Genomic DNA, 19,501 nt, shown 5'->3' with positions numbered 1-19,501 from the left:
AAATATACATATGCATATGCATATACATATACATATAGATGTATGTATGTTACAGCTCCTTCTTGAACTGCCTGACTCAGTATTTCTATTCCAGCAACAGCAGAGCTCCTTGAGGGCTATTTGCTGCCGGAGTCGTGGGTATAGTTTACTAACTTAAATGCATAGACAAAGATGTGAGCAAAATAAATGGCACTATCTGTATTTTACCCATGGGTCACTGAGAGCCAGAGAAATTGAAGGCCAGGTGTTTAGCAGTAGTTGGGTCCCTTAAAAATGGGGTTTAAGTGATTGCCTAAAGCCATATAGGAAGTCTGTGACAAAGCCAGAACTGAGCCACGGTTAAGTCTAAGCTTGGCAGTAGAAATTTATTCTAGCCTAGGGTTTTTTTAAACCACACCCAGTCCTTTGTTTATCTATCTGTTTTCACTCCTTTTGAGTCTTTTCGATCTACTGGCCCTGTATAGGAGCAACAGGAGAGCGAGCCAGTCGAGGCTGTCAGTCAGGAGCTTCCTATCAGACCTGTCACTTCACTGGGCGCTACAGCGTCCAGGTACAGGCTGCACCCATGCCCGCTTCGTCCTTTTACTTAGAGAACTGCTACATACAGCATTTTGCTTTATTGACTCCATAGGTATTCCAGTCATCAAGACTGCATTGCCTATATACATTACTATGGTATACGCTTGGCAGTGTTCCCAACCCAGTTCAGCATTTTAGGTCAGTTTGCAGGCAGAATGTTTTCATTCTCCCCAGAAATACCTCTGCAGAGTAAGAAGCCTCAAATGTGGTTCCAGTTCATCTTGCCCTCTGTTGGCTGCTCTGCTGAGGACCCAGACCGTGGTTTGTGTGACGGGCGCTTCTGGCAGGAGCGTGCTCTGAGTGTTACCTGGCACTGGGAGAAGGGACACATGCTCAGGGAGGCAGGGAGGGAGAGGAGGGAAGGCAGGCGGTGCTCCTGCACGCCTGGTTGTCAGTCCCGTGTGGTCAGGTGTCAGCCAGGGCAGCTGACAGATGCTCACATGTTTAGATGTAAGTGGTTAGACGTAACCGGTACAAACTGGTCGAAATCTCCTTTCCTCATCATTTCCTCTCTGCAAAATGGCAGCTCAGGTATTTTGCAGTCGTTCCTTTTCTTTGCCATTTTAAAACCTGTCAGTATGGTTATCGAGCTTTACAATATTTTAAATACTAAAGGTCTGTAATACAAGGATACCGTCTGATATAAGCAAACATATTTATCAGCAAGTCTGGCATGTGTGTGTAATGTATTCTGGTGATTATGTACAGAATTGCCTTAGACTACTTCTGTGCTGTTGTTTTTTGTGTTTTGTGTTTTGAGGATTTTATGGAAAACGTCAAACAGACTAAACATTACAATTTTATGGTAAAGTCCTGAATAGTGCTTAATAACAGTACTGTCAGCCATAAAGGAAGTGCCTTCCATTTACTAGTAAATACACATTTAATAAACAAAAAAATAATTTTGCAAACGGTACTTAGAATATGGTAAATTACTTTAAACAAAAACACTTACTGAGTCAAATGTTGTGCCTTCTATTCCAATTGGTTGCTGTTACCACATTGTTTCATTTTAATATGCATATTTCAGTATGCTAGTATTCACATAAACACATTATCCTCTAATCATCTTTCAGAGATAATTATTCAGTACCTATTTTGATTATAATACACAGTATGAACCACTTAATGGCTTTAGAGCTGAATATAATACAGACATCTTCGTTTCTTTTCAGATTCTCTAAGCATGTTGAAAATGGAATTTTAGTCCTTTCATTGACCTGTGCTGTTGACTTTCTTCTAGTGAAACAGAAGCCAAGAGAAACATATAAGTGAACAAATAAAATACCTGTATCTTCTTTATGCGTTGCATGATGAGTCACTTTTCCCTATTATTGAAGTTAAATACAGATCTTGAAATTCCCTTATTAGTGCACCATGATGAACTTTCACCTTATTATACCAAATTGTTGGTTAATTGATGCTAATTTAAAAGTTTAACTATTGGTTAAATGTTTTTTTTCTCAACACCTTTTAGCCTATGGGAGGGAGAAAGGTTCCACTTCCATAGGAATACCATAATGTCATCCATACATTAGATCAACTGAGGCATTCCCTAATACATAAAACCTGAAAAAAACACCCATCTCAATTCAAAGATGTCCAGAGAGCAGAACCCATCTCTCAAAGGGCCTGAGCCTGTCGGTGCTTTAGCTCACAGATCTAGCTGTGACCCTTGTTACCGCCATCCTTCCCTCCGCACCCGTGTTTGGTGCTGGTTGTCTCTGTTCAAAGCCAGCAGTTTTCCGTATGACCAAGAAACGAGCTGAGCTTCACAACCACAACCTCCTGCAAAGTCAGCCATCTGAGCTTCCTTGCCTTTCTCTACACTGGTGCTGAGACACACGAGTTGGGTCTTTCCCTTTCTCCAGGCTTTGCAAGGAAGTTTATGAGTTCTGGACAGAGGACTGGGTTTTCTGCAGGTTTGTCTTCCAGGTAATTGACTTTGGTGTAGGCTTTTATGTAATCTCTGCCTCTTCGAAGTGGGACTCCTTGTAATCTTTTCCTGCTTAAGATGTTTCTTTTACCTTATTTTCTTGAAATACTATCTTAAAGACCTCTGCTCCTCTCTTATATTTCAGTATGCTGTTGAAATAGGCCATGCAAGGAAAAGGGGACTAGAGGCAGGGGACAGACACAAGAACATGCTTGTGCATAAGGTGATTACACACATGTCCATAGTAAATCATGTTAAAAATCAAATGCTGAAGTGTAAAGTGTAGTGTTTATTTCTGCAAAGTGTTAGAGATGTGCTCTTCTTATAACAGCATCTGTGATATCTTCTAGCATAGATGCCTAGTTAATTTTTTAAGATTTAAAATTACTTCTGATTTTATTTGGAGTAGCTTTTTTAGCTCACATTGACCAATGTGCATATATATATATAATTTTTTTTTTTTTAAATCGATGTTCTTGAAATATACTTGAACATAGCGTACAGCTTTGTTTGCATGCAAGAGACATTCCTGACAAGACAAAGCAGGTCATACAAATAGCAAGAAAGGCTGCTGGTCTGCTCCATCAGAATGATTCCTCATCATTTTCTGCCTGTATGTGTGCATTGGGTTTTTATGCCACTAGAATAGTAATAGCAATTCTTAACTCAGAGCACCTACTCAAGTGTTTAAGCTGGTTTCAGAAATAATTTTCTTGTCAGGCTCATCACTGTAAACCTCTCTGATACATCTACACTGCCATATGTTGATTTATATAAAGTGTGTCACATTCATGGTGAAAATAACCCAGATAGAGAGGCCTTAGCAATAAGCCTCACTTAAGATGCTAAAGCAGAACTTAAGTGCCACGCAGGTGCTCCCACAATTTGTCCATGTGGAAATGCATTTCAGCTACAATTGAAATAGTAATAAAGATCTCTGCTGCAGCTTCTTAGGCAAGTAGCTGGGATAGATGCCTACTTTGTATCTGGTCCCATCTGATTACACTGACATTTTAATATCTGCAATTTTTCAGCGTGTATCTTTGAAAAGCAAAACCATTTTTTTAAGACTGTGCTATCATGGCTGTGGAAAATGCTTGTTTCACAGGACACGTACAATATATGGTGATGACGCTTTCATCAGGTTAGCATTTCTTTCTAATCATGCCATAAAAGAATATGTGTCAATGCCAGAAAAATGAAAGGAGCAGAGGAAGAAAAAACAAGTGCACTTTTACAGTCAGTCAGAATTATGGATTTTGCAATATTCTTTGATATTTTTTTCTTGTGAAGTTAATGATTCATTCTCTATTTTTCAATTGCTATTAAAAACCTGGATATAAGTAAAAATTGATTGAGATAGAGCTTGGGAAAAAAAGATTCTATTAATTTTGTATTTTGAATGGAATCATTTAATATGTTTTCTTACAGCTTGTCAATAGAATTAGTCAAATCATGGTGTTGAAGCAGAGTTTAGCTAAAATGTTAGTTGCTAAGTGTTTTTATACACTAAAATTTTTGCATATATATGGAAGGTGCACTTTGAATTCAAGTATTAATTTAACAGCAAAAGATAGTTCATTACAAAGTTCAGTACATTACAGTAATAAAAGGTGGGTTTAAAAAAAACCAGCATAACGGGAATGATCAAATTATTATTAAAAAGAAGAAAAAAATCTTTAACACCACTATCTAGAAAACTGTGCTAAGAATGATGTTTCCATGATTTATAGTTCTACACAGGATAGATACACAGGAAAAGATAAATCATAGAATTAAATTCATTCTTCTGAAGAAGATTAACACAGAGCTTACCTGTCTCTTCAGTACTTACTGAAGCCTCATTTTGAAGGGTTAAATTGGAATTTATGATGCAGAAACCACTCCCTCTGGCTCTTTGCAGAGGAATGGATTTCAACTCCCTCAAGAATATCTCAGAACCACCACAGCTGATTACTTCAGTGCGGGAAGAGCACAGACCACATATGAAGCACAAGAAGTCCATAAATATGATACATAAGTGATATATTGAATGAGTCTCCAACAAGTCAATCCACAAAACCTGTATGATTTGAAAATAGCTGAAACCAAACTTTGTGTATTGATTAAGCATGGTTTAGAACACAAAGACAGAAATTTCTGATGATTTTCTAAACTCTAGTTCAAGGCAGAATAAAAGATTTGAGTTGCTAAATATGGAACTAGTTCCTTGATTCACGCCTTGACATCACTGAGCCTTCACAATGTCATTAGTGAGAGAAACAGCCTCAGGTCCTAATCTTATTATTATAAATGAGAAATCTCATCTAAACCAAGGGAATCTCTTCACTTTCTGTCTATAGTATGTTGTCTAGTGAACAAGAACTCATTTCAGAGTTGCCTGCAGAAATTTATAGTTAGTGTGCTAAGGCACTTGCAGGATGCTTGAATGCATCCCCAGGCATTAAATCATTATGGACCACCTCTGTTAACATCAACCCTATATTTTTATGATCATCTTCAGACTCTATCCAGCTGTGGGGAGCAGGGCCATGACAAACATTTTGAACTTCTGTAGAAGTGTCTTATCTGTTCATAGTGTGCTTCTATTCAAGAGTACGAAGAACAGACTTCACAAGAAAATTTTGTTATCTAGCCAAGGTTCACGATCTAGCGCAAAGCAAATATAAAACACTTTAAGATCATAGAGTAGTGCTGCTCTTGACATACCTTCAGTAAATAACTATTGCCCAGTGGCTTTTATGGGAGACAATCCAATCAATCCTGTACTTGTATAATGGACACTGCTCTGGCATATGAATGATTTGTTTTGCAGACATTTTGTTGATGTTAGATTGATGCAAACACTTTGAACATCCCCCTTACTTGAAACAGTTATTTATTATTTACAATAGATGTTTTAAGACATTACTCAGATAGAATTTCCTTGACTTGGGGCTTAACATTCAAGACAGCCTAGAAGATAAAAACCCAGAGAAACTGGAAGGAGACTGGATTTGGTTTGAATCCTGATGAGCTGCAATGGTGAGTCTCTCAGCAAAGCCTGTGCTGAGGAGCTGCACTGTCAAAACAATTTCCAAGTAATGCCCATAGAAGTTAAAGCAAATCAGACATGCTGATAATAAAATAAACGCAAAATGAACAAAAATAGGTGGTTTTAACTCAGGCATTATTCATGCAAGATGCATTGTGAGCCTCAGAAGAGGGAAAACATGATTTTCTGGTAGACTAGGAATCTGTGTAGGCAGTCTAATTTCACTCCATAGGTTAAAGTTAAGGAAGCAGCCTTAGTAATGAAGTTTCATGTGTTTCAAAGAATGAGACAATGAGACCTTTTCTCAGATTGGCCCCTGACAGGAGGAAATAATTTAAAAAATACACTTGATCTCTGAACAGATGAGAAATATAGTTGAGCTATGAGGAACAAGAGAAAGAATGCAGAAGAGAAATTTCTGAGTCCTCCTTCCCCCTCTAACCCTTTTGTCCTCCATATTCTTTCCTTTAGAGCTTCTAATGTCCTAAATCAAACTTAATGAAAAGAGCAGATAAGTTTTTGTAGTGGTGATTGCTCTCAAAACCCAAAATATATGATACATTTTATTTATGTTGGGTTTGTTTTTTTTTTTTTGTGGAAAAAACATACAAGCAAACCCTCACTGATGGTGTATTATCATAGTACTATTGATTTTACAGAGCTGTGATATTTACACCAAGCAAAGATCTGTCTCCTGGGATTTATTTTTTCTCTCATTTACATTGTTTTAAGCATGCCTAACTACTTAACATTTCAAGGGGTTAATACTAATTTGCCACAGAGCTAGATTAAAATGATGGTGACCTTTTCCTTGCTACACTAGAAAGGTGTTTGTTTCATAATACCTCTTCTGAATAACTACAGGATGGGGAAGACTTACTCTTCAGTTTCTCCAAGGTTAGGAATATGGCCTCTCTCTAAAGTAAGACACGAGCAGTATGTGACATTTTGGTGAAAGACAAACGATCTTGATACCTGGGAGTTCACTTTCAGTGCTTTGTAAGGCTGGCCCTATATACATCCCAGGGTAACTGTTCTCATTTATTTTTGCTTGTTTCCTTGATTCAGATTTTGCTTACCTACGACCCTTTCTGTCTAAAAGTATGCAGTTTGCTAAACTGTAAACTAATCTCACAGTCTGAATTTTTCAGTAATTTATATGAAATGTGTTCTTGTCTGTTCTAGGTCTAAGTTAATTTACATACCATTATGTTTATGCAAAGACTAGACATTTCAGGTTTTGTATCATCAGGCTACAGAGACAGACCTGCTTTTTAAAACAGAGTTTAAACATAAACAAAAGTTTGATTATATTTTTCTGCTTTTATGAAAACTTGAAAATAAGAAAGTGAGATTTTAAAACATAATGCCACAGGATAGATAAAAATATCTTTGTTTCTAAAAAACTTCCAAGGAAAATGCATGTTGGATGTGTAAAAGAAGTCTTCATATTAGCGTCATATGCCATCTTTGCCACAATCTTCACCTATTGATCTACTTATATATAGACATATATCTCTATACCCTCCCACCCTTAGTTTTTCACATATCACACACGTTTCAAAGACCATTCAAAAACACATTCTGACTACAGAATTTGGGTCAGCTGCCTATTATTAAGCAGATATCATTAATGTTTGGATTTTCAAAAGGTGGTTGGAAATTTTCTGATGTTGCTAAAACAAAATGAAAAGGAATCATAGATTGTGTCCATTTGGAGAGATTTTGACTGAACTCTAGGAGGTTTCCTCTGGAAATGTAACTGCTGCCTAGTTACATCTCTGCCTGCCTGCATACCAGGATCTCTTTCTGTCTGTTGGTTGGGGAGGAATCTGGGACCCAGAAGAGTTTCCATCTCGGCAGGAACAGGAAAATATTATGGCATTTCAAAATGGACCCCCCCCCAAAAAAAACAAAACCACAAAACCAACCATCGAAAACAAACCAAAACCAAAAAATCACACCTAAAAGTTTTTCTTCAGAAGTGCTATTTGACTTTATATTTTGCTCTTGCTCTATCTCCATCCCCATGTATGGGAAATAAAGACTTGGTCTACTCCCTTTCCCTTCCTAATTTCCCATAACAGTCAGACATGCACATCTCCTTTTATCTTCCACTGAGATTCCAGAAACAACACCACTCCTTCAGCTGATGTTTTATATTATATTTATAATTATTTTTCATATTATATTTATAATAGTGAAGGAGAGTACTCTCCATTTTAACTAATAAAGCTGCAGAATGTCTCTGAGAGCAGCTAAGGAGACGATGAGATGGGGAAGCTTGTTCGGTTTCAGACCTGACTGCTCATGCACACTGATACTACCTTGGATAAAACTGTGGTTTTTAAGCACAAGCTTGAGCAAACAATGGTGTGTAAATTGCATCAACCTACAAATAGCTCTGGGAGGCACTGTGCCTCATACCACAATTAAGAATAATTGCTTACTGGCTTCCTCTTGCTCTTGGGGGATAATAATCAGCTGCTTACCTCTGTCTATAGTAAAACTACTAAACATCAGCACAGAAAACCTAACATAAATGTATGTTTGCTCGTCTGCTTCATTTAGCTGTTAAAGCTTTCATATCACTCACACCTTATTTGATGCATGGCAAGCAAGTCCTTACTCACTTTCCCCATAACCATACAAAGATTTATTTTTTATCTCCTTGTACGCGTATGAAGTTCAAGCAAAGCTGCAGCCTGTAATTGTCTGATCTCCCCCGCCCCCATTTGTGGAATGGAGATTGTAAACCATATTCGCATTTCTAAAACGCTTAAGAAGCACTGATTCTAAGTTATATGTAGTATATAAAATGCACCATGTTTATGTTATAATGCCATAATGGTGTAAAACATCCTGTCCCATATATGAGAATCAATCTCAATATGAGTAACGTTTAGTTATTTTTCCATGTGAAAGGGGTAGAACTCCATACTGAGCTGTGGAAGATAAGACACTAAGAACTTGATGTAGTTAATAGCTTATGTCACTCTGTGTCATAAAATTTGGTATGTTATCCCTGAATCATTAGAGGCAGTTCTAAACCCCATTGTAATTTCACACGGAAATATACTTACTGGGTTAGTAATTTGTTTTTAAATTTCCAGTGCCAGTTAAGAGGCATTTCCTTTTTGCAGATAAATACCCCCGTTCTCACCGGTTTTGAGTTAATTATTGATTGACTGAAAGAGTAATTCGGTGACAGTACTGGCAAAATAGGGTTTATTAATTTCTCGCAAGTACATGACCCAACAGGAGTCATTCAAGAACTAGGTTAAAAAACACAATTTTCCTTCAGCTTGAGTGGTTCTTTGGTTTTACCTCCAAAACTTCTGGTTGACTCCTGCAGCCCGAGGCAATTGCACCAGTATAAAATCCCCTTGTAATGTATGGCATTTCCATGGCTTGCCAAAGTAGGCCCTGAGGATCTTCAAGTTGTTTTGCTTTCCTTTTAAAGCCTTTTGACATAACAACTGTGATATTTATACTCTTTTATTCTAAAGAGCTTTTTCCCAATTCTATAGGAAGCTGAGACGGCTCTACACTTGCTCCCAAGCACATCTTGACATTTTGAAAATTAACAGAGGTCCCCGGAGGACACACAGTGTGCTGAGACTGAGCAGCTGTTCCAGTTAGCAGTATGTACAGTCAAATTGAAATGTATTAATTGCACATCAGGATTAACACAGACTTGAAGTTCTCTGAAATCAGAGCCTACTAAAATACCAGTCCTGTACCCTATCGCCTCCACCTTCACTGGTGCCGTTACAGGAAACAGGTGAATATGCCCATATTCATTTCTTCAGCCAGCACCAGCTTTATAATTCTACAAGTTTAAAAAACAGAGTTAGCTGTAATGGAGAGCAGTATGCTGAGCACTCTGCCACAGATCCTCATAATGAGTATTAATAATATCAAAAGTTATGGGTAAAAGTGGTCTTATGTGGGAATTACAGACACGCCAATGTTAGCATGAGCAACTATGGAGGGGACAGAAGGGTTTTCAGCAACGCACAGCACTTCGGTAGTAACAACTGCTACAAAACGTGTATTTCAGTCTCCAAAGGGATCCTGGGCAGTGACTAGTTTCCCTTCATCTTCTTCATCATCTCATCGTAACTCCATGTATGTATTTCAACACATGAGAAAAACTGCCAAGAGTAGCAATATTGGCTTACTCCTCTGGGCTGGGGAGTGGACTTGGCTCATTTTGTTTGATACTGCCATCTCAGAACGGTTTTGTTCTGAGGTCTCATCGTGTTGGGGCAATTCTTCTGGGCTATTAAAACTTTCCTATTTGCATCATAGGACATTGTGAAGGAGAGGTTTCATCTGTTTATCTTTAACGGTAATTATCCAGTTTGAAAACCAGTGGACTTGGATCTGAATTTAGTGGCTATACAGCTAGTTACTAGTGGTGCCGGCTGGAATATAATTCCTTATTGCTGATGGATTTTAAATCTTTAAACAAAAGCAAGTGAGCATTCCACTAACTTAAGTGCATTCTGTCTTAACCTTTAAATATATGGGGTTCTGCAGCTTCCTGATGGAAAAAGAGCTGAGACTGGATGCAGAACTTTGAATAGGCTTGGTCTCCGGATTAAATGTTTTACCTCAATTTCATCACTAGCTTTGATTTTGCTTATAGTGAGAGGACCAATTATTTACATACAGTATTTTTTACAGATACTAAACCAAATGCAAAGTCTTGTGACTTTTTCATAATGCATTTTAGGTGAAGAGTAATACCTCTGAAATGCAGGCCTTTGACTGTAATGTGTTTCTCTCAACTCATTTGTTGTCCTTTTTCTAAGCTTGATTCAGATACTTGCTTAGTAAATATTGTCTGGCCTTTTGCTGCATTTCCTTGGAAATAGCAGCAAAAAAGTAGAGCAGTAAACTTTAAAAATATGGCTGTGAAACCTGTAGTTGTACATCTCCATGTTAAATATGATTTTTTTTAAGAGCAGCTATTTATTATTCACCCTGTCTGCCCTTTTCTGCACACACATACTCATACTCAGTAGAGATTTCACAGTAGTTGTAGTTCCCCTAGGGCTATGTTATGAGGACCACAATAAAATAAAGGCCCAGAATTATTGCTAGCATAAAACAGTTTGTAGCAACCAAAAGCCTGGTTTGCAACTGATTATTGATTGGTGTCCTGATGTAAACATTACACTAATATGGAAATATAGGAAATTGCCTGAAAAGGAAAGGGAAGCAATGGCTGTATGTAATGGGAGCTTTTTCCCCAGTACTTCTTTATTTTGCTTAGCTCAAGAGGTGCAGCAGGGTAGCAATGAGGAGAGATCAAAGCACAGTAGTTTTGTAATGTTTTACTAGGTTGCTCTTGGGGCTATTTTATAAAATCATAGAGCAGAACAGTTTTTAACAATTCTACAAGTATTTGTCATTTCTGTAAAAAGGTCTAGAGAACAAAATTTATGCTAAGCTACAATGAACAAGTCCCTGTACCTAGGAATGACTGAAAGTTTTCAATTTCACATTTATTTTTTTTTTAAACATGTACAACATATGGAAAAGAATAGCTATACAGTGGTCACATTATACAACTCACTGGGATTTTAGCTAAACCACAGAATATACATCGTGGGCCTTCGGAAAGAATTTGTCTTCCCTTTACTTTCCCTTAAAATTCAACAAAAGAAGTTCAGTTACAAGAAACAACCCACTGCACTTAGCTTTAGGTTAGCACAGAAAATATTAAATCTAATGTAACCAATGTTAACATTTAAATGTACATGCTGGAAAGGAAAATGACAGTACATCAGGAAAAGATAAATATATATTCCAGTATGTAGCAAGATGTGTCTGAAGCGAAATCTGTCAGAAAATGGCTAAAATCATCAAAAGAGTGCAAGGAAGAAAACTGTGGCAGTGGAAATAGGGCATGGAAATAAGTATTAATGTGTTTGAAGTAAAAAGGATGTTAACAATGATGTGGGTCTCTTCAGTGGTGATAGAATAGCCAAATTGCTTAAAAATGTAGAAATGACAGAAGTGATCACTCAGTATTTCTTCTCCATCTTAAGGAAAAAATTGAAAGAGGTAAATGATAGAGGTGTTTGAAGAGATAATGATGATAAAACATTTTTTGATCCTGTGAGAGCATGTCTAGCACTGAATATTAAAATGATAGACGTTTTGAAAAGAGTGTGTCCCTGTATCTTGCATTCAGAGGTTTTGAAAGAATTAGGCGAGGAATTCTTTCAGTTTTTTATCTTGGTTTTCACCATATTTTGGAACACCAAAGAGTTCCAGAAGAGAATTAATGTTACATAATAATTTAGAAGGAATCATAAGTAAATTATTTATTACTATATTCAGTGTTTAGTAACGTGCATAGTTGGGCACTTTATGAAATGTCAATCCAGAAATTGAAGTGTCATCAAAATTACATGGTATACCTTAAATACACTAAAAATACATTAACTCTAGTTCTAAAAATATAACCCTTTCCTCAGGGATTTCTGTTTAAGAATACTATGTTTAACGGCTATATTCCTAATGGTTGTGTAGGTGCTTTGGATCTTGTGCTGCCAAATATTTCAATAATGACCAACAGAAAACCTAAAATTATAATTTATAAGACTTGCAGGAATGCAAAACTAGGAATTTGGTAAATAATGAAGATAAATATTAAAATTCTGTTGTTCTTGTGTCCAAAGAGCCGTGATCCCCCCAAATTATTTAGAATCCTATAAACATTATATCAGGATTATTCTGTTATTTTCAGGTCTTTTTAAAAAAAACAGCCTGAATCTGAGCTGATACCTTTTCATGTCTACTAAGAAAACAAAAGCTTTATTGCAGTAGCTTTCAGAATGGGTTAATCATGTCTCTTGGGAAAAAAAATCTAGCTTACTATGTTGAGGTGCTTTTGGACAAGATGGACTTTATCTTGGTAACATGGCAACATGTAACATGAGGCTAATTGCAGTGCTTTTTGTCAAAGAAAACATCTTTGGGGAAAGATTCATGAGGTAGTTTTGAGTAATTGCCTTATGTCAAGCTGTCATTGTGTCTGAAGAATCAGACTTTCCCATTTAAGTAAATATTTTCTCACATCGAAGTGGATAGTGAACTTCTTGGAAAAGAACTACTACATTAAGTTCTCTGAAAGGAACTACTACTGCTATGGTAGCATTGCACCCTAGATTAATCACTGAAAGATAATTTTTCCTTATAGAAGACAGATAGTACATAAACCTTGTTGATTTCAAGACTTATTTTTTTTATTTCAAATACAGGAGTTTAATTCTTAGTCAGGCAATGTTAGACTTTTTCAAATATGAATCCATAACCAATTTTACAAAGTTTCTGAAAGCAGGTAGATGTGAAATGCAAACAAACATGCAACAAAATACACCGAAGAAGTGAAATTAGCAGATACGTAGAGAGTTGTATTTGATGTAAGAAGTCAGTCTTTGCAATAATCATGTCACATAGGGCCAAAAACCCCTTCTGGCAGAGCTGTCTTCAGGCATAGAAAATTGCTTGGAGTTGCAAGTTGCTGTGTTCAGGAAGGGCTCCCTGAAGGGAGAAGGTCTCCACCTCCTGCCCACACCTTTTCCTTAACCTGTTGCTGTGGGTGTCTCCAGGATTCTGTGGGACAACAGCTACCATAGCTTAGTTTGTCCTGGTGCTTGGTGGAGATGAGAAGCCACAAGCCAGTTCTTCCCCCTTGAACAAGGACCTCACAGCCGATGACTCAAATCAGTGCTGGTGTGGGGACAGTGTGGATTAGCCTGGGTAATCCTGGTGGTGCTGGTGCTGCTGGAGGATGTCAGGCATAACCCTGTCCTCCTCACGTGCAATGTGCACATGCTCTGCTGAGCCTCGTAGTTCTTCTGGGGGAAGAGCTTATGGGTTAAATCATTTCCCTAATATTACAGTACTACAATTTTCTTATTCATACCATTTGCAGCATTTCCATTGTTCAGAAAAGGGAACAATTTTGAATCTAGATAGACTGGTTGGGGCCAGACCTTCAGAGTTTTATACAGTTAAGTATCCAAAGAGTCAGGGACACAGAATAAATTACAATTGTGTGTGTGTGTGTGTGCGCGCGTGCACACACACATGTGTGCATTTTATATACATATATGTTATGAACTAGCTCCCTGCACATCTGGGTATTTTCATGGACATAAATGACTTGCCTTTGTGTCTGATGCCAGCCTTCTCCAACAGACCATACACAGCTTTATGGGGAGAAGTGCAGAAGCCTGCTTTAAGTGTCTCCTTTGTTTTAACCACAAGACTATTCCTTAATCATAAAAAAAGGTTTGGATATTTTGGGATATATCATAAGGGAACACTTAGAAGTAGAAATCAAAGAAAGAACTGTATTCTGCTTCCAGCTTTTCTAAAGACTTGATTGAATGACTTCAGTGAAACATTTTCTGATAAACGATATATTCCTATTTCTCAGGCTTCTATTCTCTGTAAGACCTCTTAGAAACTTTGGATGGGGAATGCAATCTGATAACTTCTAATACCATGGAAAAAAGGAAATGAATACTGAAGGTGGCTGAGAGTGCAATGCAACAACATAATCTACATAAAGTTACATAAACTTTGCAAACAGTAACAAATCACACTCGTGATCTAGTGTTCCCAGAAAAACTCAGCATTTTTCATTGACTTTTAAATGAAATCTTGGCCTTGTGGTGTAGTTTTGTGTTTGTGTAACAGGAATAAGTCCTCACTAAAAACTAACTGGAAGATCTTTATTCCCAGAGAAATGCGTAAAGACAGAAACATGGGATGTGAAGAGAAAAAGAAGATAGGTGGTGGTTCTGTGTGTGTTCCAGAAGCCATACAGCATCTCCAGGCTTTCAATACAAAGTGACAGCTTTAATTTGAGTTTAGAGAATTTTTATAGCTCTGAATTGAATTCTTTTATGTGGGTTATACAAAGAGCTTATCAGAGTAAGCACATATTTTAAACCACAAGGCACTTTAAGGTATACACTGTGAATTCAGAAGTAGGATCTTGAATTTACGTTTAGAGAAAATACACCATAAGTTGGATCATTAGAGTCAAAAGGGAGATAAGATAAAAGGTATACCTGAGGACATACATATCCTGTACATTATCCCTGTCCTATTATTCCTACCCATTCTTCACTTTAAGAAATGAATTTGCCTTTGCTGTGGAGAAAAATAGAAAGAAGATGGGTATCTTACCTGGTTAAACAGGTGTTCATTGCAGAACAGGCAATATATCTAATAGTTACCGTAATTTGTGTTACGTATAGAATGTTAGAAACTTAAAATTTAAAAACGGGGAGCCTAGCAAAAGGCCCTGCAAGTGCCAGTTGAACTGAAACACAGGATACATCCATCCTACCAAACAGAGAAGGAAAGAAGCCCAGCAGGATCCTCTGGGCTCTCTGCGGTGTGCCTGTGGTGCAAAGGCATAACTGCCCTGGCTGTGTACGGTTTTCCTCTCTTCCAGGAGTCTGATGTAAGCTTGAAATAAAAGGTGAAAGCTGTGTTGCAGCTCCTCAGAGTTGTGTTTTTACAGCATAAAAAAAGAGCTTAATGTATTTGTTGCCCACCACTGTTAGGGGAAAGATGGAGCTTGGGTACTAGACTATGTGGAAGTGCTTGAAAATGGAAAACCTCCTGGGGCCACTTGTGTGCATAGTATTTTTAAGAGTGGGTCTGGAAGTCTACTACCGTTAACAAGTAATCAATGAGAAAGCTGAATTACATTTGAGAAAGTTAATTAGGATTCTGTCCTTGTCCTTTTAGTGTAGGGGAAGTTACCTATTTTCTGGATAAATATTGTGCATGCATCCAGGTCTTCCTCTGAGTATGAAAGGTATTTCAATTCGAGCAGCAGTCTTCTGACTGTTGTAGAAGAACACATTACATTGATGGAAATATGATGAGTTCACAGTAATGAATGAAGGTAGTCTCTCACTGTATTTTGTAAGTAGTCATAAGACAGAGATAAAGGTTGATATTTTATTAATTTCACTGCGTTGCAATAGCCTTGGAAGTAGTTACAGATTGCAGTATATTACTCCCAGGAATTCAGGAACATTCAAGAATCTAAGAATGACCATACTGGATCAAAACATATACTTAGGTAATCCACTTTCCTATCAGAAACCATGCTCAGATTTTTAGGGAAAGAGTGCAAAAAACATATAGGGACTTTTGGAGGGTTTTGACGGTCAGAGACTGTATGAAAAGACAGCCTTAATACATTGTCCATTTACAATCAGACAGGATCGTTAACTAATTTTACCAAAGAATTACAGTAAGAAATATTTTACCCCTTCCTAGCACACTATGCAGCTGAATCTTGAGCATGAAACTGCTTCTTGTTCCCCATGTTTCTCTTGTAGGGAATAAGGGATGGAGAGGTGGCAGAGTGCAAATGGCACAAAACCCAATATAAACTACATCTTTCCTGTGGTTCTTTAGTGAAAGTAGAGGCAAGTCATTAAAATTGATCATTGCTATTTGTCTCCAAAGTTGCCCTAGAGCAGAACAGAACAAGAACATCAACCCTTCCTTAAGGGTGAGAATAAAAGGTCTGTAAGGTATAAATTTAACAGTGAAAGCGTCCACATTGTGGCATATTTGTGAATAAAAAAATCTGTTTGTCACCTTGTTGAGCATTAAATAGCAAAACATAACTTATATATTTGCTGTGCGTTTTTGGAATGCAAACTTGTTGACAAACATAAACCCACCAACAGCTTAAGGTGTACATGGTTTACCTCAAACTCTAGGAATCCATTAGAAATACCGAGTACACCAAATGGTGGGATACCACAGGTGATACAAAAATGCAACAATCGTTGTTAAGGTTTTATAGAAAAGTGTGTTGGAGGCACACGGGAGGTAGTTGGTTCTAAAGAAGTAAAAGGGAGACCTGTGAATTTAGTGGGCAGTGTGTCCCAGAGGAGACGTGAGCGTGCAAAGACATTATGGCAAGATGAAACAAGAGATGTGACAGCTCAGGTGGTAGCAGGAGTGAGCATGTTTGCAGCCTCTCTAACTCTGAAGTTACAAAGAACGTGAGACAACAGAAATACAGGGAGCATGCCTCACGTGGAGAAATACGGTAGGTTTTCATTGTATTGGCTTCTTCCATATAACTCCGATCTGCTGAATCACTGGATTAAAGAGGCCTCTTTTCTGACAGTGGATTTTCTGGAGCTCCTACAAGATAATGAATGTTTATCATTTCATGCCATGGCATCAGATAAGACAGGTTCACCTTGTCTTTATACCTATTCCAGCAGTGATAAGAACAGAGATTACATCACATGTTCCCCAGGGTCTGAAAACTCCGTGTCACAGACTGATTGCTTAGTCCTGCTGAAAACAGGTGTCTCTCGCCAGGGTGATGAAACTGGAATAAATAAGCCTACAGTGACTGAAACCTACTGGATATATAAGTATGTGACCACCTAATGTGGTTACTGATATTCACAATGATACCTAGCATTATATTTTCTCTCCACAGACTTCCCTTTCTGAACTTGCGCAGTAAAGTTAAATGAGGCAGAAGGTCTGCAGCAGGGTTTTTTCCTTGGTTTAAAGGCTTCCCTTCACATTTTGTACTAATCCTTTTTGGTAGATAAAATGTCACTAAGAAAGGAAGGCAAGTAATATACTTATCTGCTCAGTCTTTTCAAAGGTTCTTTTCACTAACTTTTAAGTATGACTTTCACAGCAGTAAGACCTTCAGACAAATATTATACTAAAGGTGAAACATACCTATGTGCTGGTCAAAATTTTGTGCATCGTATTTTCTCACTGTTTATAGTATTTGTGCTGAAATAAGAGTTTGGAATCTTTTGATTTTTTGGGTTTGGGTTTTTTTTTTTGCTGAAACATGGAATCAAGTCATAATACTGAAATTTCAAGACCATAACCCTACTACTGGGAAGCAGATTATTGTGCTGCAGTTACAAAAATCTGCCATCATATAAATAGTACAACTTCTTGAAAGTCTTCAAGTACGTAGAATTTAGTAAAGTCCAGTTTGGTAGAGATACTCTCTCCATCCTTACACTTGTTGGGCAGCTAAGAATATTTTGTAGCACTGCAAACTGTGCAGGCAAGCTGTGTCTTTTGCTGAAAATTAGGCAAAGTAAATGTTCTAAAGCATGCTTAATGACCTGTTCATAGGGGAGACAAGTGTTGTTGCAGTCTTCCAGCTCCATGTGCTGTCATTCATATGAACTTCAATAGTTTTATAACAAATACCTTTAGATGATATCATCCTGAAGTCTCACTGTGGTCTCTAGTCCCAATAGTTCTGGTATGGCAAATGGTATTCTGGTAGCAACTGCTTTTCCCACGTGTAATTTATTTCAGCAATGGAGCAGGCAATACTGTTTTCCTCTAGAGATGCTTGAGGTACATGTACTCAATCCTTATCTTACGTTGAATTCACTGATCAGTTGATTGGTTCGTCTTACATTTTTCTTCACTGCAAATATCTCTAATCAGATTCTGATTCATCTGACATTCATTTCACTTAACATCATTATTTTATACAGGAAATTGCATAGTGCTGTGATGCTCCACATTATACAGATCTTCTTCCTTTATCTCATAGAGCTGAGGATGCATTTTGGCAGCACACTTACCATTCATTTATGTCATCCTGTAGCTCGTATGTTCCTGAACAGCCCCATCAACTTCATTGGGATTACCGCTGAGAATGAGGGTTTCAGGTTCTGATGCTGGTATGACTGCCCTCAGTTTTGCCAGGTCCTTTGCTCTAAACTTGTCTTAGCTTCTTATTTGTTACTTTCTCCTTTTGTCCTCCTTATGAAACACTAACTTGCTCAAGTTTACAAATTTGATCGTGATTTAGTCCTATCAGGTCTGCCACAGCAATAAAAATAGCATGCTTTGAAGACAGAAACATGCCGTAGAGTTTCTTGTGCTTGCACAAAGTTACCTCTTTTCCACAGGTACTGTCATAGCACATCTACTGAATTCATTAGAAATCATATACTGAAGGGCACTGAAAAAGGAAACATTTTTAATGTGAGGGTGACTGAGCACTGGCAGAGGTTGCCCAGAGAGGTTGTGGAGTCTCCATCCTGGGAATATTCATGTCATCTAGATGTGGTCCTGGGGGAACTGCTCTAGGTGGCCCTCCTTGAGCTAGGGGGCTGGACCAGATGACCTCCAGATGTCCCTTCCCACCATAACCATTCCATGAAGCATTTTTGCACTGCTAGCACTCAGCTGGGACCTGTGCATTAACCTTAACATTGATCTTCTACAAAACCATCCAGTCTCTTCATGTTTCCTGTGAGGCAGTTTGTACAGTTTCAGATGATAGCTGGGAGGTGTTTGCACATCATCTGTTACAGTAATGGATTGTGAGGTCTCTCTGACACAGCTCTGGCATTTTTGTTATCCATAAGTAGCCTATGCAGTGCAAATAGTCTGGAGGATACATTATTGTGCTCCAGCTCAGTAAAACACAGCACGTAAGTGTGCTGTTTTACAACTAATTAAAGCTGTTGCATTCTTACCTCAGTTGTATGGGAACATTACATATTTTATGTTAACAGAAACACCTCCTTCTGATGATGCACTGACAAAAGACCAGCCACCTCAAAGGTGTGTGTAGCTATGATGGAGCCTCTTGCATCCCTCCTGGGAGTCCTGCGTGCCCCATTAGCTGTCTGAAATGACTGTACACCAATGCATGAACTACAGGGAATAAACATGAAGAGCTGGAGATCTGCATGTGATCGCAGGGCACCCAGATCTTATTGCAGTTACAGAAACATGGTGGGATAGCTTGCATGAGAAGAATGCTGTCATGGACAGCTATATACCTTTTAGGAGAGACAGGCCAACAAGGAGAAGTGGTGGAATTGCTCTTTATGTGAGGGAGCAACTGGAGTAAATCAACCCCTCCC

At 38.0% G+C, this 19,501-nt stretch overlaps 1 protein-coding gene across 2 annotated transcripts in view; it reads left to right on the top strand.

Moving 5' to 3' along the window:
• Positions 1-19,501, top strand: part of NKAIN3 (sodium/potassium transporting ATPase interacting 3) — a 367,328-nt gene that overhangs the window by 142,550 nt on the left and 205,277 nt on the right. The window lies entirely within an intron of this gene.

This window comes from Falco cherrug, chromosome 3 (genome assembly GCF_023634085.1).
Source record: "Falco cherrug isolate bFalChe1 chromosome 3, bFalChe1.pri, whole genome shotgun sequence".
NCBI classification, from domain to species: domain Eukaryota; kingdom Metazoa; phylum Chordata; class Aves; order Falconiformes; family Falconidae; genus Falco; species Falco cherrug.
Note: the sequence above shows the minus strand (reverse complement) of the source record. Positions and strands in the feature narration are given on the sequence as shown.